At 39.7% G+C, this 24,078-nt stretch overlaps 1 protein-coding gene across 3 annotated transcripts in view; it reads right to left on the reverse strand.

Annotated features, from left to right (window-relative positions):
- The window catches only part of LOC135195638 (brain tumor protein-like), a 115,837-nt gene that overhangs the window by 20,889 nt on the left and 70,870 nt on the right, over positions 1 to 24,078 (reverse strand). Inside the window, exon 1 of one of the 3 annotated variants that reach the window (XM_064221997.1) lies at positions 14,325 to 14,406. The exons of the other annotated variants lie outside the window; for them this stretch is intronic. The gene's annotated coding sequence lies outside the window, so the exon portion shown is untranslated. Of the gene's footprint in view, positions 1 to 14,324; positions 14,407 to 24,078 lie in introns of those variants that run through there. 3 annotated transcript variants of the gene reach the window in all.

Here is a 24,078-nt window from a genome sequence, read left to right on the forward strand (position 1 = left end):
TGACCCATACAGTAACAAAGTACAGTATATAATCTGGTATACAGATCTACCATAAGTGAAGACATCACGTTGTAGAATTTCATGTTCGGCGACAGTTTATGAGGTGATACCTTATCACAACTTTTCCTTGACGATAAAATATACATCAGCTAAATTATTGAAAGCCAGTGATAATTAATTACAGTCTCTGCAATCATACCAGACCTGTAAATTTCGTAGACTAATAAACGTACCATGAATACCTATATTTCCAAAGCAACATTCCACAGAAGGCTCCTACAGAATACATAAACTTTCAACTGAGCTCTCAACAGCGGTCACGTGACAAGCGCTCTCTCTCTCTCTCTCTCTCTCTCTCTCTCTCTCTCTCTCTCTCTCTCTCTCTCTCTCTCTCTCTCTCGTGTAATGAAAGTGGAGAAAACATCGTTCTCGTTCGATCAAGAGCACCACCAGGAAACCGATGAGAGACTATTCCTCCTGAACTTTCCTTTTCCCTTCCACCCAAGATCTCCTCCTTCAACTGTCTCAGTACAGCGAGGCCTTTACTCTTATACGCCGCTTCCCCCCTTAAACAAGAACCCCCAACCCCTTAACCAACCATCCTGGCTGTTTCCCCTCAGACGTTACTGCCAGACGCGTCGTCCCCTTCATCAATGACACCCCTCACCCTCGGGGGCCGTACTGCCCCTTCTCCGTTCCGTACAAAGTGAGAGGAAGTACCGGGGAAAGGAGGAAGCGGCTGGTTGGGAAGACAGGGGCTGCTGGAAGACGGGATTCGGAGGAGGGGAGGTAACCAGCAGAAGGTCAAGGCCCAACTAAAGATGGCTCAACGGTCTGTGTAGACACTCATCCAAAGGTTACCCAACGTTTTGATTTCCATCCATCCATCCACCCACAGACAATGGATGAAAAACCTTCCCATTCAACGGACGACTCAGCCCGTGAACCCATCTAGCTTCTCGAACTTACTCCCAGGACTAAACTTTGGCAGAGCAGGTCGGAGAAACTGGACTTCTCCACGGAAATAACAAATATTAAAACCTGTAATTCAGTAGGTTCAAGCAAAACTACGACCGATCAGTTGTCAATTCACACAAACCTGCCCGTTACAAATCTATCAACAAACTGAAGTAATAAACTATTTACGTGCATGTACGCGAAGCGAGGAGCAGAAGTACACTGAAGCAATAGCAAAAGTAGCCAGAATAGCCTATTAGGGAAGCGAACGATAGGGTTTGATAAAGCAAGGAAACTGACAACAAAACAAAAATCCAGATATTGTTGTTCAGTGATAAAGTTAGTTAGAACATTCAAATTAACAATGCTCAAGACCGGTAGACAGGGACGTTGTTTTGCTTTGAAAGAGCGAGTTCCAAGAAAAACTTCCGAAGCAGACGCAGCAAAAGTACGTAGATTATTGGGGAGAATTAACTATCTGACCACAATATATCGTCCTAGATAATCTGCCTACATCACTGGACATATGGCAATGGTGCCACATCGAATCCATCTTTATTTGCCTGGTTGTTGTATTGTTTGGCTGCATCTGTGGCCTATCGGACATCTACGACGTTTTCGTGGTACCTAGGAGAGAGACACATGAGCTCGGGTTGTACGATGTATAAAGCAACTACAATTAATAAGAAAAGTTAACGGGAAAACTGTATAATTTAGGGATTTTACTAATCTAAAAAGCCATCCATCAAAAGTAAATGAAACATACCGGTACCTGGGTACGGAGTTTCATCTCTTAGCAGTTGGTGCATTGTAAGGCTAATGCAGATATGCTCACGAGGAGAGCGTCATCTAAAATGAAATATTAAATTATTTTTTTAGATGCATGCTGTATGATGGTTAAATGAACAACCAAAGTCAAGCTTCTTTAAAATTTGAGTGTACTCCAAGTCCAATTATGCTACCAATACAGTTTACTACGCCTGTACCGTTAAGTTTTAGTAACGAAAAATGTCTTGTTCACAAGATGTCATTTCAGACGGAAAATAAATTCATAACAGTCCACAAAATCATACGTACGACAAGACTAGAAACCGCGCTTGATGAACAAGCAAAATGACCTTTCATTCCTTCAGGCGCTAAACAATTTGTACACAGAGGTCAACGAGGAGTAAATTACGAGGGAGGGAGGGAGGGAGATTGGGTTAAACTGTTTTCCCGCTCAGTCACGATGGGTTGGCACCAAACGGCTGTGCGACCAAGGAGCGGGGAAAGGCGAGGGAACGGGAGACAGGGGGATGAAAGGATGGATGAGGGGAAACGGGATGGCTGGCGGCGGCAGTGGCGGCGGCGGAGGCGTCGCTGGCGTTTACTCCGGGTTGAGGGGACGGGGCAGAGGGCGCGTAAGGGGGGAAACGCCAGTATCTAGGCTCACCCACCTCCTAAAATCTATTTATAGCAACGCTCAACTCCGAGGGGATAAACACTAGGCCGGGTGGGTGGAGGAGGAAGACGACGACTTCCTGTAACACCAAATATATTTTTCAAAAGCTGCAGGTGAGTTTTGTTTGCAATTCTATAGGTCATTTGAACGCCGCCTTAGATAAAACATGGACGGCGCGTATGCTCTCGTTTCTTGTTATGTACGATCTTCACTCAAGACACATGAAACCAAATTCTGGATACGTTCCAGGGTCCAGCTGTCTACCCAATATATATTGTTTTGAGTGCTCTCTCTCTCTCTGCACTTTTAAACCACCAAAAATTTCCCCTCGACGATTCCGCAGTACCGTGTTGTTGTGGCTGTTGTTGCCAGGCCAACTTATCTCCCAAAAGGGCCAACCTACGGCAGTAATATCCATCTCGACCCACTACCGAGCTTTTTTTTTCTTCTTATTTTAACCTTCTTACTAAGGAAATACGTTTTTCTCTACCTCAGACAGCGCTTATTCTGTATTCTAACACATGAATTGGAATCAAGGAAGGTAATCTATTACAGAAATGTAAAAGGAGTTTCATGTCTCAATATTAAAATTATTTTTTTTTATTATAACAAAATTAAGTAACACTGATAGTAGCCCATAATAGCGATATCCACCTTATAACATCTAATTTGCAGATTCTACAAAAATGTTAGAAGGTGACTTTGGAAAAAAAAAAAAAAAAAAAAAACTGCGTTGTAATAGCTATTACTGAATTTCAAGTCGTAACATCGTTCAACACACCGTTCAACTCACGGTAAAACCGATTCCTGGCAACATCACATTTCAGTTACCAGTTTAGGTATGGCCCTCTGGATTATGGGTGCTGGTTACCATTGACGAATTACCAATCAAATGGATATATACAACGTTCTAAATTGTCCCTAGTCGACAATATATTCCTTATAAATAGCAACGTCCACTCAATTCTTTTTTTTTTTATTTTCCCAAAAGTAATCACATTTGTATACTCCAAAAAGGCAATTGGAGTAAAAGCGTTGAGAAAATGTAGTTATCTGTTCTCAGAATGTTTTTAACCACCAACGTCCCACTGCGATCTATCCTTCTCTGTATATAGACAATTTTCCGTCGTCTACTAATATAGCTCTATATTTGTTTGTTTGTATGGTGTTTTTACGTTGCATGGAACCAGTGGTTATTCAGCAACGGGACCAACGGCTTTACGACTTCCGAACCACGTCGAGAGTGAACTTCTATCACCAGAAATACACATCTCTCACTCCTCAATGGAATGGCCGAGTATCGAACTCGCGACCACCTACATGGGACGCCAACACCATACCAACCACGTCACTAAGACGCTATAGCAATACAAACAGGCACTGATTTTACAAAAGCGGCTCCATATAAACTTATTAAAAAGTGTATCCAGTTATTTATTACAGAAACAAGATTTCATTGAATTATGATGCAATACCCGCTGGTAATGCAAATGTTGTTCAAGCCCGTGTACTCCAAGATGAATGTGTCCCTTAAATCAATAATCGGCATTGAAAAATACTACAGATTTATTATGGGTCTGCTCAACATAATTAATTTACCGTTGCAAAATAATTTAATTTTAATGCACCCTAGTCTGTAAATCCCTTATACTCTAGTCTCGCTCAGTTTTAAAGTTCCATATACCAAAAAACCGTCGAATTTCCTTTATTTTTCAAATACATTATCTACCGCTAGGTGTAGGTCACAGATCGAAATTTCATGAAAAAAGATTAAAGTTGAAATTTCATTGCCAATTAAATGTCTCCGCATTGCTCCTACGTTTGATGCGCACGTAGGTTACCGTATATTAATATGATTTAAACAACCTAATTTATTGAGTACTTCGTCAAAACCATCCACAAACACTCGAAGCACAAAAAACTAAACCCAATGCACTCTCATGTTGCCTTACCTAATCAGACGAAATAAGACGGTAAGACCATTTAAACGGTTGACCACCAGTCCTCGACATCAAAAGAAACTAGCATAGGACATATAAATAACTGACCACTAATCCATGATAAATGAGACCGGTTGCCAACAGCAATTACAAAGTAAAAAATACACACACAAAGTGGGATTAAGGGGCGGGGGTGGAGGAATGGAGGGGGCTACATGATGGTAGGTGGCAAGTTTTCAGCTAAATACAGACTAAGTCATTTCTTGGCCCTGAGCCTCTGCCAATGCTGACAGGAACCAGGGGCAGAGGTTACAACGGGTGGCGGTTCATCACCCATCCACTCAAGTAAACAGCCTGACATTCCACAGGGCCCCACCCAACCTAAAATAATTCAAACATCGATAGACAAGTTAGGTATTAATAATATGGTTCAAAAGCAAAGCAAGCCCTTATTCCGTCCGCGTATCGAGGACTACTTTTTAATTATGAAAATCTAGTCAAGAGCTGGTGCATACCTTAATCCCACAATCAGTACGAATATCGATTCCAAAATCTTAAAACTCACAGAATAACTATGCGATACTGCATGAAGGACAAGATACGGTTTCTCTTCTTCACCAGTCAACAATCGGATTCTAAAATGCTTACGTAGCCTTACTTGAGCAACAGACGTTTGGTGGTGAAGTCAAAACATATAAAAGATGCCACATTATTCACGGCAAAGCTTTGTCTGGTTGGAAAAGCCTTAACAAAAATAAAAATACCTCCGTCAGCAAATCAGAGGTAAAATGAAACATAACTAAGCAGTAAGTGGCACATTTCACGAGAGAGAGAGAGAGAGAGAGAGAGAGAGAGAGAGAGAGAGAGAGAGAGAGAGAGAGAGAGAGAGAGAGAGAGAGAGAGCAGATTAAAAACGAAGAATACAATGTTTGTTCAAATTCTACAAGAACTGGTAGTCCACGTCTTCCCTTTGTTTCTTCTACAATCAATTGGGTACACTCTTCTATGCCCTGTCATTCTCTGTGATATTTATTCTAAACTTCCTCTGCTTTGTCTGCTTATCATTGATCATACATATGTGAGAGAGAGAGAGAGAGAGAGAGAGAGAGAGAGAGAGAGAGAGAGAGAGAGAGAGAGAGAGAGAGTCGGTCATACTAAAAGTTACCATAGGAAACGTGCACCATTAGCGGTGAGTTACATAAGAACTGTGATCTCCCAAACCAGTACTCTCCCTCTCACACTTCCTCCCCCTAATGCCTCCACCCAAATAATGTCGACTAGACCAGTGGGCTCCCACGCACAGGGGTGAAAGTGTCATCACAACTTCAGCGGTCTTCCTTCCACGTCACTGGATGCCCACCCTTCCCGTGAAATAAACTTGACCTCACTTGGCTCAATTGCTGCCAACCTAGAGTAGGCTGTAAGTTTTTTGGGGAAAGATTAGCAAACCATGCCAGGCCTGCCCTTCAAATCGCTACCCTTCGCATACAATCTCAAGCTACCATAACCATCTGGATGACCCTGGCGCGAGGTCTCTCTCTCTCTCTCTCTCTCTCTCTCTCTCTCTCTCTCTCTCTCTCTCATATGAACGTTTTTCCTACTTGCTCATAAAGTATCAAGAGTACTCCATCTTCTCTCTCTCTCTCTCTCTCTCTCTCTCTCTCTCTCTCTCTCTCTCTCTCATATGAACGTTTTTCCTACTTGCTCATAAAGTATCAAGAGTACTCCAGTATTAAGTAGGCAATTGACGTTTTTTAATGTTGTACACGGCTGGTGGCACTGTGCCGGCAAAGGCTCCTGCTTCTGGAGTAGCCTACAAATGCTTTATACTGTATTCTATATACTGTACACAAACCTTCAAGCAATCTAAAAACAAAATTCCTACCTCAAACTTGCTTTAATAAACACGCTAATACACGTATAGTAAAACCATTCTCTCTACACTATAGTGCAGTTTGATTAGTTCATTAAACAAAAATACCAGCGAAGCATGTTGAACATAAAACTGTCAGGCATCCATAACACACTGCGTTGAAGAAATTACGACTTCCACACTCAATGATGACCTTGCTGAAGTGATTGTCAATCAATCCCCATATGCATCGACTAGGCTACACAAAATTCATAATGATCACCTTGACTGCGTTTGACAAAACAATGACAACATCCGTCGGAGGCTTGGAATCACCATATTCAGTACTTCCCTGAGAGCGGGCAATTTCTCTAATCAAACATCGTCTAATATTACGAAAGGACGTTATGTTACACTTATAAGACAGCCACCATCTCACTGTTGCACTTAGGTAATTACGTTTGTGATCATGTCTACGAAATTTTAGTACAATGCCTGTGCACAATCTGGAGATCATGCTACTGTCAATGTCTCCCAAAACTGGCCTTAAATAACCGATGATGACTGATGTCCTATTCAATTATGTATAAAAAATACTTCAAACTGTAAGCTGATAAACAGCAGCAATGGTTCCTGGGTGCGTTCAATAAATGACATTTCCAGAATTATTTGCCAGGTAAACAAACTGACCTTGGCACTGGTGACTGCGCCAATTTCACTTTTGTCTAAAGACTTTCACTATCAGTTCCAAGCGTTGGCCTAAAAATGCTTTGCTTCAATAAATAAAAACAGACTGAAAAAAACTCATACTGAATCTAACAAATATGGATACAGCTCATCACTAAAAAGTGAATGTTAAGAGTCAAGAAGTGAGTAAAAGACAAAGAAATACGGTACAACAAATACGAACTCGAACCAATTCACTCGTTCTTTCATTTCATGAGTCCAACATTACCTCGGGTTACATCCAGTTAAAAGTTTCCACTTCAACAACCAACGATGGCCCTGGTGTACACCAGCGAGCGCGAGCTCGAGGCCACATGAAGCTTGAGAGGGAAAGTGTGAGACGTAGGTAAGAAGGTAATGGTGGGGGATGTTAAGGGGTCTTGGTTAGATGGGTGGGCCGGCCTTCGTCAAGGAGGGGAGGGGAGAAAACTACAGCTGATTTTACTATTGTTCCTTTCAATAATTCACTGGATTTATTGTCTTTTAGCATTTAGTGCTAAAACTACCTGGATATTGGCATTATTATATGTATTGTGAGGGGATGGTAGTTAACAACAGTAGGAAACCTACTGATATGGCAAAAGTAGAAGAGAATGTATTCTGTGACGTAACCCCCCCGATGACGAAAAGTAAGGTTGCTGCTGCTGCTGCTGCTGCTGCTCTTACCTGTAACCCACTATCACCACCGTGACATATCTGGACATAGTAGCTAACCGCGCTAAGTCCACCAAATTCCAAGTTAACCCGACAAATCTCACTAATTCCTCTCATCTGAATACCGTACAATTTTAAATAATAGTAAAATGTGTATTGGCTACCGTGATCATATTAATTAGCCTCATTTGAATATTGTAGTTTTCATGTTTAAAATCTGGCTGCTCTATCTAGTGCCATAAGCAGAATGATAAGCAAGATACATTGCGGGTTAAGTCAAGAATGTCTGACGTCTTCTCAGGGATTAGCAAATGATAGACAACATGCTCTCTTTTAACAGGGTTACAGAAGCATATAAATACATGTTACTGCATCAACCTATCGAGAACCATACCCTGTGTAAATCACACAGCCACTTCAAAAAAATATGTAATTCTCCTTTACCCAACATAATCAATCATGATTATTTCAAAATAAGGTATTCTGTAAAATATCTAAACAAAACGAGTACCTTTAACATTGTGCAACGTCACTGGAATCGCAGTTAATGGTAGTTGTCGATTCACGTAATACTTGTGCAATTTTCAATGACTAAAAATTGGATAAACGGTTGAATTCCAGATATAAAATATATGTATACATATATATACCGAATAACATTTGTGTTATCTCTGGAAACCATAAAGACCAAATATTTAGTTCAAGGATACACCCAACGCAAGTGAAATGCATCGTAATAAAGCTCTCCATGATCTAAATGCACAAAGAACTTTAGCTACAAGAAAAATGAAAGAGGGAAATACTTTTGCAAAGCTTCAAGCCACTGGCCAACGCCTTAACCACCTTTGCCCTAAACCATGAGAGAAAAAAAATGCCCTGACCTAACACCCTTTCAAACTTCACTGAAATCCTGCTCCAGTACCCTTACGCAATGCTTCTCCATTTCCTAATAGCAGGATCATGTAAAACATTCCCCCAAAAGTATAATTACATAAAATCATCGGATAATGAATCAGAAAGATGAATAACCCAATTGATATACGAAGGTCACTTCGTAACACCTTCTCCTCCAACATTTCTACTTAGTTGCAAATGAACCCACGTCAAGACGTTAATTAAAGGTTAAGGGCACGAGAGTTTATACCATTCATGTTTTAAAAAATTTAAACCGATGTAGCCTCCGTTGTCTACCTTGGGGTTCATCCATGGACCCCTCTAGCCAAGACACTCACGCATCCAAATTTCTCTCCATAAACAACTTGACTGGTCAGGGCCAACCATGAATCATTCGCTTCTCATCAACAAACACACAACCACCATCGATCCAATACTACTTCGATCACCGTTCCACTTTATCTATCTCCTCTCCTCGGCGACGGCCGCCTCTCTCTCTCTCTCTCTCTCTCTCTCTCTCTCTCTCTCTCTCTTCTCTCTCTAATCAGCAGGCCGCCTGGTCTCCTTATCCCCTTCAGGATGACTACAGACAGGCACGATTTCAAGCATACCAGTAGAACTTATCACTTCATCCCAAAGAGTTGTATCAGAACCTCAATAAAAAAAAATAACCAAATACGATAGAGGGGTTCATGCCCAAAATGAACAATACACAGGTTCGTCATTTTTTTTATGCAGAGAATTATCTACTTCAATAATTTGCAATGCACTTCCGTAACTCTGACCTATGCCCACTTACGGGGTCTTACATCAACAGTAAGTACGCATTTCCGCGTAGAAAAATTAGTCATATAACAAAATGAATGGATGAAAGAAACAAACCTCCCGGAACAAGTGTACGTCAGTATTAAGCCTTAAACGACGGCGAATAAAATTGCCTTGACACACTTTGTAACAACCGGATAAAACTAAGGTCGGAACGCTTTCATCCACCGTCATTCTCTAACAAACGGAGAGGCAATTATACTTCATGGATACTCTCCCTTCTCGCTGAATATGCCAGTTCCCACAAACCCAGAACAATGAACACTGCACTTGAAAGAATCTATTTAAAGACGGATTCTTATCAATTCATGGTTCTATTTTGGAATTCCTTCTGATCTGGGAATGACCAACTTCCAACAGTAACTCCAATGAAATCTACCACGAGTGACCTGGAGAAAATGCCAACTCACGACTGGGTTAAAAAGTTTATATAAACCAATAATCATATTCTCTTCATTTTTTAACAGTACTTATCAATAAAAATCTATTCAAACTTACCAATAAATCTGACCCGTCCACCTTACAGATAACAGGTTCACTTATCACTGTAACAACAAAAACAAGTCTACAGTTTGCATAACCGAGTCTGTCATGACAATAAAAATACAGAACTTCTTATCAATTTTAAAATAAAAACGAGATCACCAGGCTACAATCATGGCGTACACATTTTTACACAAGTGGCAAGGTAATTTCCCCGCCAAAAAATTCCAAGACATATGACTAAATTCCTGATATGAAATCTAATGTCATTGTCGATCACAGCTACTACTGACGACAATGACAAAAATAGATAATAGAAAAAATGGATAGTTAAGCCATTCTATTACCAACCAAAAAACTTGGAAATACGACGAAGACTATCGAAACCAATTATCTCATAATACAAAATTATCCAACCGGCTAATATTTTACCAAATGCCAAAACAGTTACTAGGCAAAGAAAATACAAACCCTTTCATTTAGACGGTTTGAAAAACTATGCTAGGTTTTAAATGCCAAAACACAATCAACCAATGGCACATGCTGCAACTTAAGTGAAAAGTAGAGTCACCTTTGTGAGATGACCTTTGTACACAGGGTCACGTTCTGGCTGCAGTTCAAGATTTCCTAGGAATACAGCTGCAAGAAAAACTTTGCAAGTTAATTGAGAAGTTCTACCAATATTACTTGTCACAGATATATCGTGACGGAGCGTTACCAGTTTTTACATTAAACTTAATTTAAAAAGAATAAGACTTAAAAATACAATTTCATAAATTGACAACGAAACAATCTCAATGCAGTCTCTATCAATCTCGAACTTTTGCCAATTATCATTTCATCCTTAAACGCAGCATTTGATTCAATTTCCCTTGAAATCATTACTCTCATGGTCGGTTTTCACTTTCATGACAGTCAGGCCACCGAAGTGAAAGGCCTCCAAGACACTTGAGATACGGATTATGCACATGTTGCAGCCATCTCCATCTCAAGTACAATTACACGACAAAATTGTCTTTTACGAGTACACAAAGTAGACATACCATAAATCGATGGTGAAAGTATTTTCCAAATAACATAGCCATCTATTTAAATCAGTTAGTAAGAATATAGTGAACTTCAGAAGGTATCTTACCCGTCGGTGAAAAAAAAACTCAAACTAAACTACACATTCCCACAGCATTGCGCCATAGCGAAAAAATTGAACCTAGAAACGTTCCTCTCACCAATCGCGATTAGTGCCTCAGAGTGCGATATTATATTAGCAATGTTAAAAGGTAGCCAATGATCTATGTAACGTGGCATGATACCAGTAATTGGGATATAAAAAGTTTCCATTAGCCTAAGAATTTAAAAACAATTTAATTACTTAATCCTTATTTTTAATTCCCTACTATACACGTAAATGATAAACAGTAAATGATATACAATCTCAAGAACTGAATAGTCATATGACAACGTAACGGCTTAAAAATCAAGATGGCACGTCTAACCTTAAATATCAGAAACCTAGTTGTCAAACATGTGAAACCAGGCAAGGATGTTGGACATTCGTTCTCTGAACTACTTCAGTCAATAGCTCTGAAACTTTTGTCGCACCCGCCACCTTCAAATATAAAAATACGTGCAACTTCACCCAACCTTACTAGCAAGAACACAGAACCTGAGAAAACCAAATTTCTTCATTCTCAAGACTAAAAATAGTGCAAGACCACTATATTAGGCCTATTTATATTACAATAACAAGTGACAGTGATTACCGAAGTCACGAAAACCATGAAAATACCCATCTTCTCTTGCTGGTTGGAGCAGCACACTTTGATTCGTAACGTTCCAAGCACAATATCATAAACGCCTTGGGTCACTGAAGTGATCGAGAGGGAAAGGGGCCGGAATGAACAAAATCTAGGTTAAACACACAAGTCAGCTTATTTTCCTTGTACACTGACAACGGAATAGGCCACTCATACGTTAAGAGTGATCACGTTGTTTGTAACTATCTGGCAAATAAAACTTGGACGAATAAACATTGACCGTAATACGTGAGATATTACTGAGAGAGAGAGAGAGAGAGAGAGAGAGAGAGAGAGAGAGAGAGAGAGAGAGAGAGAGAGAGAGAGAGAGAATTGCATAATGATTGTCTCTAGGCGCGGCGCCACCACCCAATAAGTGGAGCAATCATCTGCTCCAAATGTTGCACTAGTTCTCGAAATTATGATGGTAAGCAACATGCAGCAAGGAGGAGGAGGAGGAGGAGGAGGAGGAGGAGGAGGAGGAGGATAGGATGGAAAGTGGTACGGATCTTCCGTAGACAAAAGTTACAAATGGAGTCAACTACTGAAGATGTCGCAAAACTCTTTCTTTGAATCGATACTTACTTCCCTACGTGTGTGTGTGTGTGTGTATTTATGTATTTACATACATACATACGTACGTACCTGCATACATACGCACAAACTTTTTTTATTTCCGGTGCTTCATAATTCATGATTAAAACTAATACGAAATCATGAGATAATTAGGTTTATCGCAATAATGAAAATTTTATTTTGCCATTCTGTGATCTGTCGATCCACAGAGAGAGAGAGAGAGAGAGAGAGAGAGAGAGAGAGAGAGAGAGAGAGAGAGAGAGAGAGAGAGAGTTAATGGAGTAAATTGAGGTAGTTTGGTTAGAGGCTGGACAACTTGAGGCAGGGGAGAATGGGAGGAAGTGGGTGGGTGGGGAGGGGAAAAGAGTTGGCCTTGACTCCGTTGAAAACTTCACTTTCATCCGTCACAAAGACAAGGAGCCTGGAGAGAGAGAGAGAGAGAGAGAGAGAGAGAGAGAGAGAGAGAGAGAGAGAGAGAGAGAGAGAGAGAGAGCATTTCTTTTTTTTACAATGAAAACATCGAAGAAAAGTACAAATAAAATAAGCAACAATGGAGCTGAATTATGGTTGGGTGGAGAACAACGTGAGGGCAGGAGGGAGGTACGAAGGCTAGCAGGCAAGCCTTGTTGCAAGGGAACGGAAGTGGAGGTGTCTCCACCATGAAAACATTTACATTAAATGCCTCTCTTAAGACAGAATGAACACCGTTCTAATTTTAACGAAGTTAATTCACAATATTTCTTATTACTATAAAGATTACACTCCACAAAATCAGCTAGTCCCAGTACATGGACCTAGGGAAACGGAACTGAAGGGAAGATCAAACCTTCATCAAGTTATGGGGTTCAGTGCTTGGGTTAACATTCCTGCAATAAGTTTACAACGGGCAGATCTTTGTCTACTTTGTATTTATATGTCTGTTCCACGTAAGTTGTAGTTTTTGCACAATGGAAGACAATTAAACGCAGAGGAAATCACGATAATTTGGTGGATAACTCACTTTTTGCTTGAATCCCAAAAGATGTTCCAAAACTATAACCGAATTTCACATACGACCAATGAGAACGTCACTATTTCAACGCAAGGTAGTTTCTTTTGAGAGAGAGAGAGAGAGAGAGAGAGAGAGAGAGAGAGAGAGAGAGAGAGAGAGAGGATAACTAGTTACGTGTCTCTTCGTCAGTCGTCCAACACTCGAGGTACAGTTACTACACAGCCCGTTACTTGATCAACAACCGCAGAACACTTTCCCTTTTCATGACGTCGGAGAAGACTAATACTAACACTCGAACACTACCTTTCTACACCTTATGTATCATCTGTATGCCAAGCCTTTCTTTTCCTCGCCCGGCCATAGAACGTTCACCGTAGAAGCCTAATGAAATAAGAGTGACATCTATTCATAAAAGGTTCCCTTGCAAGCATCATCATATTTCTACCTTTCCCTTCCCTTCCCTTCCCTTCACCCAACACCGGCTCATACCTCACCGACCTCCTCCTCCTCCTCCTCTTCCATTCCTTTCCTTTTCCCTCCCTCCCAAACCACATCCGCTTTTCAACCTTTCAAGTTCTACCAGCCTATCTGCATCAGCATTTTCCAGTTCGACATCCCCCTTCTCTTTCGTAGTCATCTTCCTCCGCCAATCCATTTAGCCCCACACAACCAGACAATCTTCTCTGGATGTCATAACACGCAGCTGATTGTGACATGAACTTTTGTCATCACATGAAAGGCCGGGCTATCATTTGTCCAACGGTCAAGCAAGACCAGCTATATTCTTACGGTGTCGTTACCTGAAATTCTTCATTTCCCATCACTTATCTTTCTAAAAAAAAATTTGGTCAACCGCATGGACAGTTTATCATTTACAAATCTTGCTTTTCAAGTGCAATTTAATTTCGAATTTATGGCATATAAAAATTTTCTCCTTAATAACTGCAAATTTTAAACCCCGGTTTCTAGAAACTAAGGCAATTTTCCTGAAGTCGCCTGTTTAAAAATTTGTTATTCACAGTTTAACCCAGGCATAAAGCAACATGAGCATTTTAATCTTAGTCCCGACTAAACTTTATTAATCATGATTTTCCCAACATCACCATAATCCTCAACACACTAAACAAACTGACTTTCTTCCTCCCACTTAACAAAAACTATCTTCCTAAACGACGACTTGCATAATACTTACCAAGGCAAAGTCTCCCATTCACTGATGCAAGAAAAAGCCAACAACTACGTCATTCACCAATGCACGGGAGAGAACACTACGTACCTGGCCTGTCAGAAGAAAATACAACTACAGAGACTTGGAGACTTAATTATTTTATGCTAATCAAATTGTAAACATTGAACAGAAATCAAAGTGGTTCCATCCAAAATTACACATGGTTCTCCCCGTTCCCAAATTGCCCATCAATATTTTCGTACTTATGCCTCCCAAGTTTGTGTATGTGTGTGTAATAAATAAAATAAATAAATAAATAAATAAATATAAATAAAATATATATATATATATATATATATAATTATATATAGATAGAGAGAGAGAGAGAGAGAGAGAGAGAGAGAGAGAGAGAGAGTAATAATGAGCTCACACGAGTGAAATACAAATTAATTACCTCACGAGCTTGATAGAAAAAATAAACAAAATAAAAATTAATAAAAAATATTTAAAGTTTAAGAACAAATCGGATATATTAACCTGACCATGGCAGAACCGTCCATTCCACAAACAACCCCCCCCCCCCCCCGGGGGCCTCTACGGGAAATATTGTTGCTTCACAACTCAATACACGAATGCAGGTATACAATGCCAACTTTATGAAACATCTCTACGTTCTGGAGGCAAGGATACTTGCTAGTGTTTGTCTGGCCTCTTTAAATTAACCGCAACCACAATACAGTACGTTGCTGCCCTAAACTATTCCAAATTTGTTACAGACATATTGTGAACTTCTTTTCAAAATAGTTACGCCAAGTGAACAGGAACGTAGTATTATTTGTTGTTGGAATGGAATGGAATATGAAATTTAGACTTGAAGCCAAGCACTGGAATCCACAGGGATTATTCAGCGCCATTTTATTTGTGGTTGCGCTCAAAATGTTCATAATACCCACTTCAAGTTTCTCCTTTATAAATGAGTACAAGTGGGAACTAATTATGAAACTAGATAAAACAAAATCCTAACTTAGGTTGGTATCTTGAGAAAAAACAATATTCCTTCCCTAATTGGGGCTCATAAGGGTTTAATAACCCAAGAGAATCAAAACTACTCTCCAATAAACAAATAAACTAGGTTATTCAAAGATCAATTACGCGAAATTGACGCATTCACATTAGAACATTCCATATTCAAGGATAACTGGCCAATTCAGAAGGTGTTATATGTTCTGATAGACTGAAAATTCTCCCAAGGTGATGTTAACTCAAGTGATCCCATCAACAGATAAAAGTTTTTATTCATTATAATCTGTTTCAAGTTTTATAATAAACTGAAACAAAAGAAGATAACCCTTCTGGTTTCCGGTTCTACAAATGTGAAAGCCTCGACCTGCTCATGCTTATCGTGCAAGACTGATATAAGAGTCGTTAGCCGACAATAATTCGCAAAGGTTCAGCCTTGCACAAGATTCCTAGGCCGCAAGATAATGGAAAGTTTCGCCACTTGGGGACGTGACCCAGTTTTGTCCAACATTAATTAATGTTTGCGGGAAGCTTATTTATATTCTCATTCACATTCGAAGTTATAGTGGTAGATATTTGTGCAAGATGTTCTATTGCCTTTTTTTCAATATAAACGATAACTAATAGTGCAAAGTGAATGAATCAAGTGACTTTCCACAGACTGCCCTTGCAATAGCCCTACCTAGGCCCTAGGGCTTCTCCACGTCAGCCGAGTGACCTTCCCGAGATCTAACACATTCACGGAATGAATGACCACAGGCACGAAATATCTGCTCTCTGAAAATCAGCACATCTACGAAATATGCAACTGGCCGCAACTATCAATGAAAAACAAATACTTGTCAAAATAGTTAAGTGTCGTTTGAAGAAATTCAAAATAGTTAAGCGTCGTATGAAGAATTGACGAAGACAAATAACATGTCGAACAAATAGGCCACGCGCACACTTTGCCAATGCAAGAAATGTGCGGCAAGACATCAGCCTTTACAAAAGGCACAAACAACACTTACCCATCCAAAATGCCGGGAATTCTATGCGCTGGAAGTGAATGGTGTGAAGAGCTGGCCATACCATACATACTAAGATTTCAATTTGTTGCAGTCTTATCTTCCTTGGTGACAATTATTTCAAGGTAAATTGATCTAACAGGGAATGTCATATACAAAGCAAAAATCGAGAAAGCTTACGAGTGAAAGCTACTGAATAGCGTATCGCAGATCCTTGTGCGAAGCTATATTTCGCAACGCCGGTGGTGCACAGTCAAGATAAGAAAGGGTTTGCTTATGAAGGGGGAGAGGGGTTACAGATTAGAAAACATTACTCAACCTCTAATACGAAAACAATAATTGCAAAGATAAAAAAAAGCAAAATGAAGTCGGTGATCGTTCTTTCAGTTACCGCTGAAGTCTTACTTACCGTATATTCAAACAGGTTGGGTACTGTTGAAGAATGTTATTATCTTTAAACCTTTAAATAAAAACACAAAAATACAATGCATAAGTCATCAATAAATTTAAGAGACTATGAATTAGCGACCAAATTTATATCAATAAATACTTTTCATTGAAAAATTATAATGGAATTCAGTGGCAACCTCATAACAGCTGTTAGGAAAATTTTAAATTACAACCATAAAGGACAGTCAGCGTACCCAAGACATGCCAAGAATTCCTGAAACATGAAACATAAGTCGACGTCTTTCTTCGAGGTTTATTGCTCCTTTTTGTGAATGTCAAGAATATTACACACGTCCTCGTTTTTCGCGACCTCCAATTTTTCTGTCAGTGAACGTTTCAATCAAACCTGCTAACACTGATTTCATTCACGGTGGAAATAATTCAGCTGCCCACCGAGTGAAAATTCAACATTTGAATATATGGGAACATGACTAAAATATAGTTGAAGCTATCGCATTTGTCACAAGATAATTACTTACATGTCGACACAAATATTTTGAAGGTCCGCTACTTTCAGCGACCAAGTATCACATTGTAAACTAGGTATTTTCAATTTTATACTTGAAAAATGCCTAGGTTTTTCTCGTCTGTTATAGACAGCATAAACAACGAATTTTAACGAGAGAAGACAAAACCATGGACTTTATTACAAGAAATGCGTTCCCTAGCTGCTACGAAAAATGAACTAGACAGCGACAGCTACCGACTCATACTCTGCAACTATTTTGACACATGAATGCATCTAAAGAACTTATAAAATCAGTTACGTATTACGTTAATTTTTAAATAGTAAATGTGCAACTTGCTTTATTTGCCGAGCATACTTGAATATTATGGATGGAAAGATTACCTTACCGACTAAAGACGAGGACATTCTTCTGTTTTTACATAAACACAGCATGAAGGAAACTATACAGATTTACAATCCACGATAAACATGTTACAATCAATCTTCTTCCTGGATAATATTTCCTCAACAGGAAAAAACACTGGCTAATCAAGTTATGCAACAAATATCTTCAATAAGCATAAACTGACCCTTGCCCACCACTCATCACCGCTTCTACTTTGCTATATATAAACAGGAAGCCTGTATTGTAGCGCCACTTTAACCTCATCAACAATAATAGTTTTAAGGCTTTTCACAACTGGCATTCAATGACGAAACGTGAGAAGAGGCAGAATTTAATGTCCTTTAGTATTACAACACTTCATGCATTTCCCCCGTAATAATACATTATGACAGAATGATCCTTGTGCTTTAAAGGATGAAGGTCGGTACTCTTCACCTCTTGTTTCTAAAACATCAAACTTCCACATTTTTCTTTTCTACTAAGTTCCTACGTAAGCACTTTTTTCCCTAATAAACACTGATGGACTTACGGAAATGAATGAATGGCTAAAAAATCAAATACAAAACCCCATTCCATATATTACCTCTTTGCAATCAGCCACTTCACGATTAACACAAGGGAATTTCAGGCCGTCCTCGAGTCAATAACCCCGACGTTTTACTTGTTACCTAGTTATTTACCAGAGGCAACTAACATGGTAACAAATTATGAGAATAAAACAGTCGCTATAATAATTATAGGACTTTGCTTATGAAAATATTGTAAATATTAATAAGACTTGAAGATCCATCATGAAATCCTCTAAAGCATACAAAAACAAAACAATGGAGAAATGGAGAGAGAGAAAAAACTATTTATAAGACTTATTAGTCTCTTCCGTGAAATAGACCACCCCTAGTTGCCGCCGTCAACACATTCAGGGCATTTGAACGTTTCACTGAAAAACTGACGCTAAAATTTGGATATCAATGACTCAGTACAGTGGCAAAAACATGACGAAATGCTCACCGTATGAAAAGAAAAAATAATTCAAAGTTCCGAATAATGACTTTAAAGCGGCTGGAACCTAAAGACCGAAGGAGTGAACTTACTATCACACAGTTTAAAGGGTATGGACGATGGCAACAGAAATATATTTCATAAATCTCTTTCAGAATCAAAACTATTTTGGCCGCATCCCTTAATGGAACATAGCAAACTTCATAGTATGACCAACGCGCACCTTCCAGATTATACATTTCCTCACTGCGTCAGGCCTGAGCAAGAAGTGGCCAACTGGCAGAGGGATAAATCGGGTTCGGAAAATAAATGTTGTGCAGGTCAATGTGTGTAAATCAAGCGTGTGCTTGCGTGACTGCGCACGAGAGAGAGAGAGAGAGAGAGAGAGAGGAGAGAGAGAGAGCCGTTTTACCTCCAACGACTTTGCTATCTCTTCGAAGCCCAAACTCCATTGATGGGAGAGTCCGTAAGTCTTACGTTGTTTGGTGCCAATACTCCAATATTTATCTTCATATGAAGCACCCCAAAATTGGCGCAATATATATATATATATATATATATATATATATATATATATATATATATATATATATATATATATATATATATAATACATATATATGAAAGATAGTTATCTCTGGTATGCAGATGGATCTGGAGGTAGGCGACATTCGGTTTCCACGACATTCCAGATTCCCAAAGGTTGGATCCAGGCTATCCAGTTGATTCGCAGAATATTACGGGGAGAGTGTCACGTGGGTTGTTGCCGTGTTGCCATATCAGGACAAAAGAGTACGGGCGTGGCGGGAGAGGTCAGCACGTGACCTCAAATGTTGAAGGGGATTGAATGCAAGGAGTGACACTTGCTCTCCCAAGATTATAAGGGACCCCCTCAACGTGGACTCACGTCTCCCGTTGAAGGCGGCGCCGTGGCAAAGAAGGTAAGTGTGAGTACGACCAAAGCACCAGCAATACACCACCCAGACTCTTCTCACTCCCAAAACCCCAACAACCCCTCCACCAGATGGAAATGGCAGCGAGGCACCACCAGGATCGATGCGAGCGGCGGCGGCGGCTGCGACCAGACACGCTGCTGCTGAACTACACTCCACAGGTAGAACCAACAGCCCGCCAGTCCTTCCCCTCTCCCTACCTCCCTCCCCAAAAGCACCGTCCAGCCATCTACCCAGACCAGCCAACCAGCCACCCATGCCGGGAGGGTGAGTGCGTATGTACGAATGCCTGTGTATTTGAGGAAGAACCTCCACCAACTTCTCTTACCCACCCACCACCCACCCTTCTCCATCTCCTTCCTTTCCCCTCCTCCCTCCTCATCTCCAACACAAACAGTGGGAGAGCACCTCTGCTTCCCAAAATGATGAGCCCAACACTTTTATAATTGCGTCTGTGGCGCAATTTGACCATAAATATACCAGTGACAGTTTTGTGATAGAAGTGATAATGGAGATATTAAGTTTAAATGTAAAGGTGAAATACTGCGTTCTCCATAAGGCTAGCTTCAAAACCCACCTTAATACACTGCAAATATTTTGAGATCCTAACCTCACACAGTTATGCCTCATGATGTAGCAATCCAGCCCGAGAAATAAAGTGGGAACAAACTACATGAACCATCACTAAGGTATCTATGAAACATTAGCGGAATCTTAATCCTGAAGCTTAGTCCATGATGGCAGGGAAACCATGAACGAACGTTCAGAATTCACGTGATGTGCTTCTTCAAAATCTACCGGACAGTTTGACGCAAGTCACACGGCGTTCACACGGTACCAAGCCTGAACTTCCAAACATTCTTCTTTAAGCATCCTAGAATAAAGGCATTTTCACGGGACATACAAACACTGTCCAGGAATAAATCATGACTTCTATTCATTAAACGGAGTATAAGCATCAAATAGTTGTACAGGTAAAATATTTCATCAAATAATTACCGAATAGTTATTTGTTCAATTAACTATTCAAAGCAATAAAGCAGAGGGCAGATAAAAAGAAAAAAATTGCTTATTCAGCTGCTGAAAGCGGGCACATCTTTTGACTACAATGCAAAATGCAAATTGTCACTTTTTAGTTAGGATGCTTTGCACCGACAGTCATCATCTTATCACATTAGCCATTTCCAAGTAAAACTTCATTATTACAGTACCGTTCAAGTGATGACAGATAAGGCTACTCGGCGAACAAGGATCCAAGGAGAATAACGTACTCACTACTTTACCGCCATGAAATATCGAGCTTTCTTCTGACTTAAAGTATGATCATTCACTTTGTCAACTTGACATTACGGAACTCAGAAACGACGCAATTCAGTACTGTGACCTCTTAACGCGAAACCTATGAGAAAACTTTGACGAAAATTGTGTTCAAAAATCTCACACTAAACACACTTCTTTGGCCGCGCCGAACTCAAAAATGACCGGTGTAGGCCTACTGGCTGTATCCAGCAAGACTAACCATGGTATTCTCAAGACCCTCGGACGGTAAACCTACCCAACCATAATTTCGTCTAGTCACCGATCTTTTCCTCAGCTTTTTGTTCCTTTAACTGGGAAAGCCGGAATATACCATACACAACAGAGCTCTTATTAAATATTTGCTGCAACACTGGCGATAAATGGTGTAGTAACACCTTGTTATAAAATCGGCAGTTTCTCAAAGAGTATACAATAGCTAAAAAGTTATAAGTAAATATTAGAAACCCTCTCCATACTATGCTCAAAAGGATATAAAGGACCCTTAGGAGGGAACAATTTTCCCGCCAAAAGTAGTGCGCTTGGCCCAAATACAGCGAGGTCCCGGCCAACGGACAAACTTTGGTAGGCATAAGAAGGCAACAACTCCCCCAACCACTCCTACCGCCTTGCCCCCATGCTCTTCCTTCAAAAACATTCCTCCACCCCTCAGCAAAAAAAAAAAAAAAAAAAAAAAAAAAATCCAAGGACATCAACTACTACATCCTTCTCAATACTAGGGTCTTTTCGACGATGGATTCTTAAACATCACTGTGGATATCCAGCCAAATGCTAGAAAACGGAACACATTTGTCATTAACTTCCTATCTGAATAGCTAATTACAAAGCAGTTATACCTCTAAGCATTAAGAACATTAGCACTACAAAATAGTCCTATAAAAAGGTCACATAAATAGAGGATATTGCAAACAATAGCACTTGGATTCCTGACCAGCAATTGCTTAATCAAAGGCGATATAACTTATCTTAAACATCATGTCTGAATTCGTATTTCTAAGCTACTAGGACTGCTTTCTAGATCTAGTGCATGAAGTCCTGAAAATTTTATACAGCAAGGCGAACTGAAGGTTAAGGAGAATGAAAGAGCCTCACTAGTTGTATAGATGTTTTGTTTTAGTACAAGAAAAATGAAATCATTCACTAGTCTTCCTAAATTTTACCAACTGGATATGTAAGAAGAATTAAAACTTGTTCTTCAATCGTGACAAAAATTTTAAAAAATTAAATTATTCGGAATCCACATTTCACTTCCATTACAAAAGCTGTGCACACATTAACCTCTTGCATAACACTGGTGAAACCACTTCCCACCAAAGTGATGTCAATCGGTAATGCAAGAATGAAGGAGAACGTTTGTTTTATATATATTATATATATATTATTATATATATAATATATAATATATATAGATATATGATATAGCACTCTACTTCAAACCGTAATAGCTCTGAGGAAACAAATAGCGGAATTCAAGAAATTTCCTCTAATGGAAAAATGTAGATGTGTGAAGCTAAATTATCTCGATAAACAACGAGCCATCTGCCAAGCAAGGCCGTTTCAAAGAGAAGCCTGAAAGAACCTCAGTCAGAGAGACTGGGAGAGAAACATTAAACCTTGACCAGCAAAACAACTTCACTTTCGCCACCCACGTCTCACTTCATGAACTAGAGACGTTGCGCCACACCGTTCGTCTCTCTCTCTCTCTCTCTCTCTCAGAGGTAATTTCAACCAAAAATGTAAATTATTCAAACATATATCAACAATGTGACGCACTTTAGATTTAAAAGCCACTAGGCACACGCTAGGTAATCGATATTCAAAATAATCACACCTTAGCCTTTAAAATCTACTTTCAAAGATATGTACTTGAATGACAACGACACTCAAGACGAGGTTGTCCTAATTTTTTAATACATCTAACCATGTAAGTAATCAAATGTTATCGATGATTTGCCTATTGAACCTAACATCCATCTCCCTCTACCGACGAATACCAATTGTAGAACATCCCTACAGAATAGAGAAAAAAACGAAGCGTGGACGTGATGGTAAAATGAGAAAAGGGGGAAAGAGGGTGAGGCTGTTTCCTGAGAAAACTGAGATGACGTGGTTGCTCGGATGGGCTAGATGGGGGGGGGGGGTACAAAAGAAGAGGTTTAGAATCGGTACCTTCCTCCCTCCCTAGGCAGGCCCCCATTCCTCTACCAACCACTGCAGGAGGTCGCTTCATCCAGATCCTTCGAGTTAATTAGACGACAGCGTGATAATTAAGGTAGGCAGCGTATATAATACCAAAACTTATTCTAACTTTGTCTAAAAGGAGTCGTGCTACCGGAGGACAGGTTGGATAAAGGTCGGGTTACGACAGGAGACTTAAAAAAAAACACATGGTTTACGTAAAAACTATTTCAAAGGACGGAAGGCTTGGGCGTTTTATACGTAACAAACTACCAAAGACAGTACAACCAATAATACGACCACTACTTCTGCATATACCAAGTGTAACCCGCAAATTGTTCCAATTACAATAAGCTACCAATTCCCTAGAGATGCATGTCAGGCCCTGTTTAAACAGTGAAGGACAAACACCGTTCCATTACCAAACACCTTTAGAACTAGTACATAAACAAAACCGTTAACTATCCTTCAGTGAAATTTACACCAAGTTACCCTAGACAAAACAGAAACTTCTACTGGTATCGTTCAAAACATCAGCTGGCACCAAGCAACTGACCTTTAATTTCACTCGCCTTCAAGGTAAATGGGCCACATTAGTCAAATTGAAGAACTTTCTACGGCATTGGACCCCTCCTTCCGTGGCGATCAGCAATATTATAATATATATTATATATATCTATATATTTATTATATATAATATATATAGAGAGAGAGAGAGAGAGAGAGAGAGAGAGAGAGAGAGGAGAGAGAGAGAGAGAGAGAGAGAGAGAGAGCACTGGACCCCTCCTTCGTGGCGATCAGAGATATATATATATATATATATATATATATATATATATATATATATATATATTGTATGTTCATGCTCATTTCACGTTTCCTTCTCTGCTACACATCAGTCTCTTTCCACCTAAATCTAGGCTACATCTAGAATTATCATGGGCAAAGAATCGGTGTGAAAATTAGATATCAAACTAGCCTACAACAAAATTTCCTGTGG

The sequence above is a fragment of the Macrobrachium nipponense genome, chromosome 16, assembly GCF_015104395.2.
Source record: "Macrobrachium nipponense isolate FS-2020 chromosome 16, ASM1510439v2, whole genome shotgun sequence".
NCBI lineage: Eukaryota > Metazoa > Arthropoda > Malacostraca > Decapoda > Palaemonidae > Macrobrachium > Macrobrachium nipponense.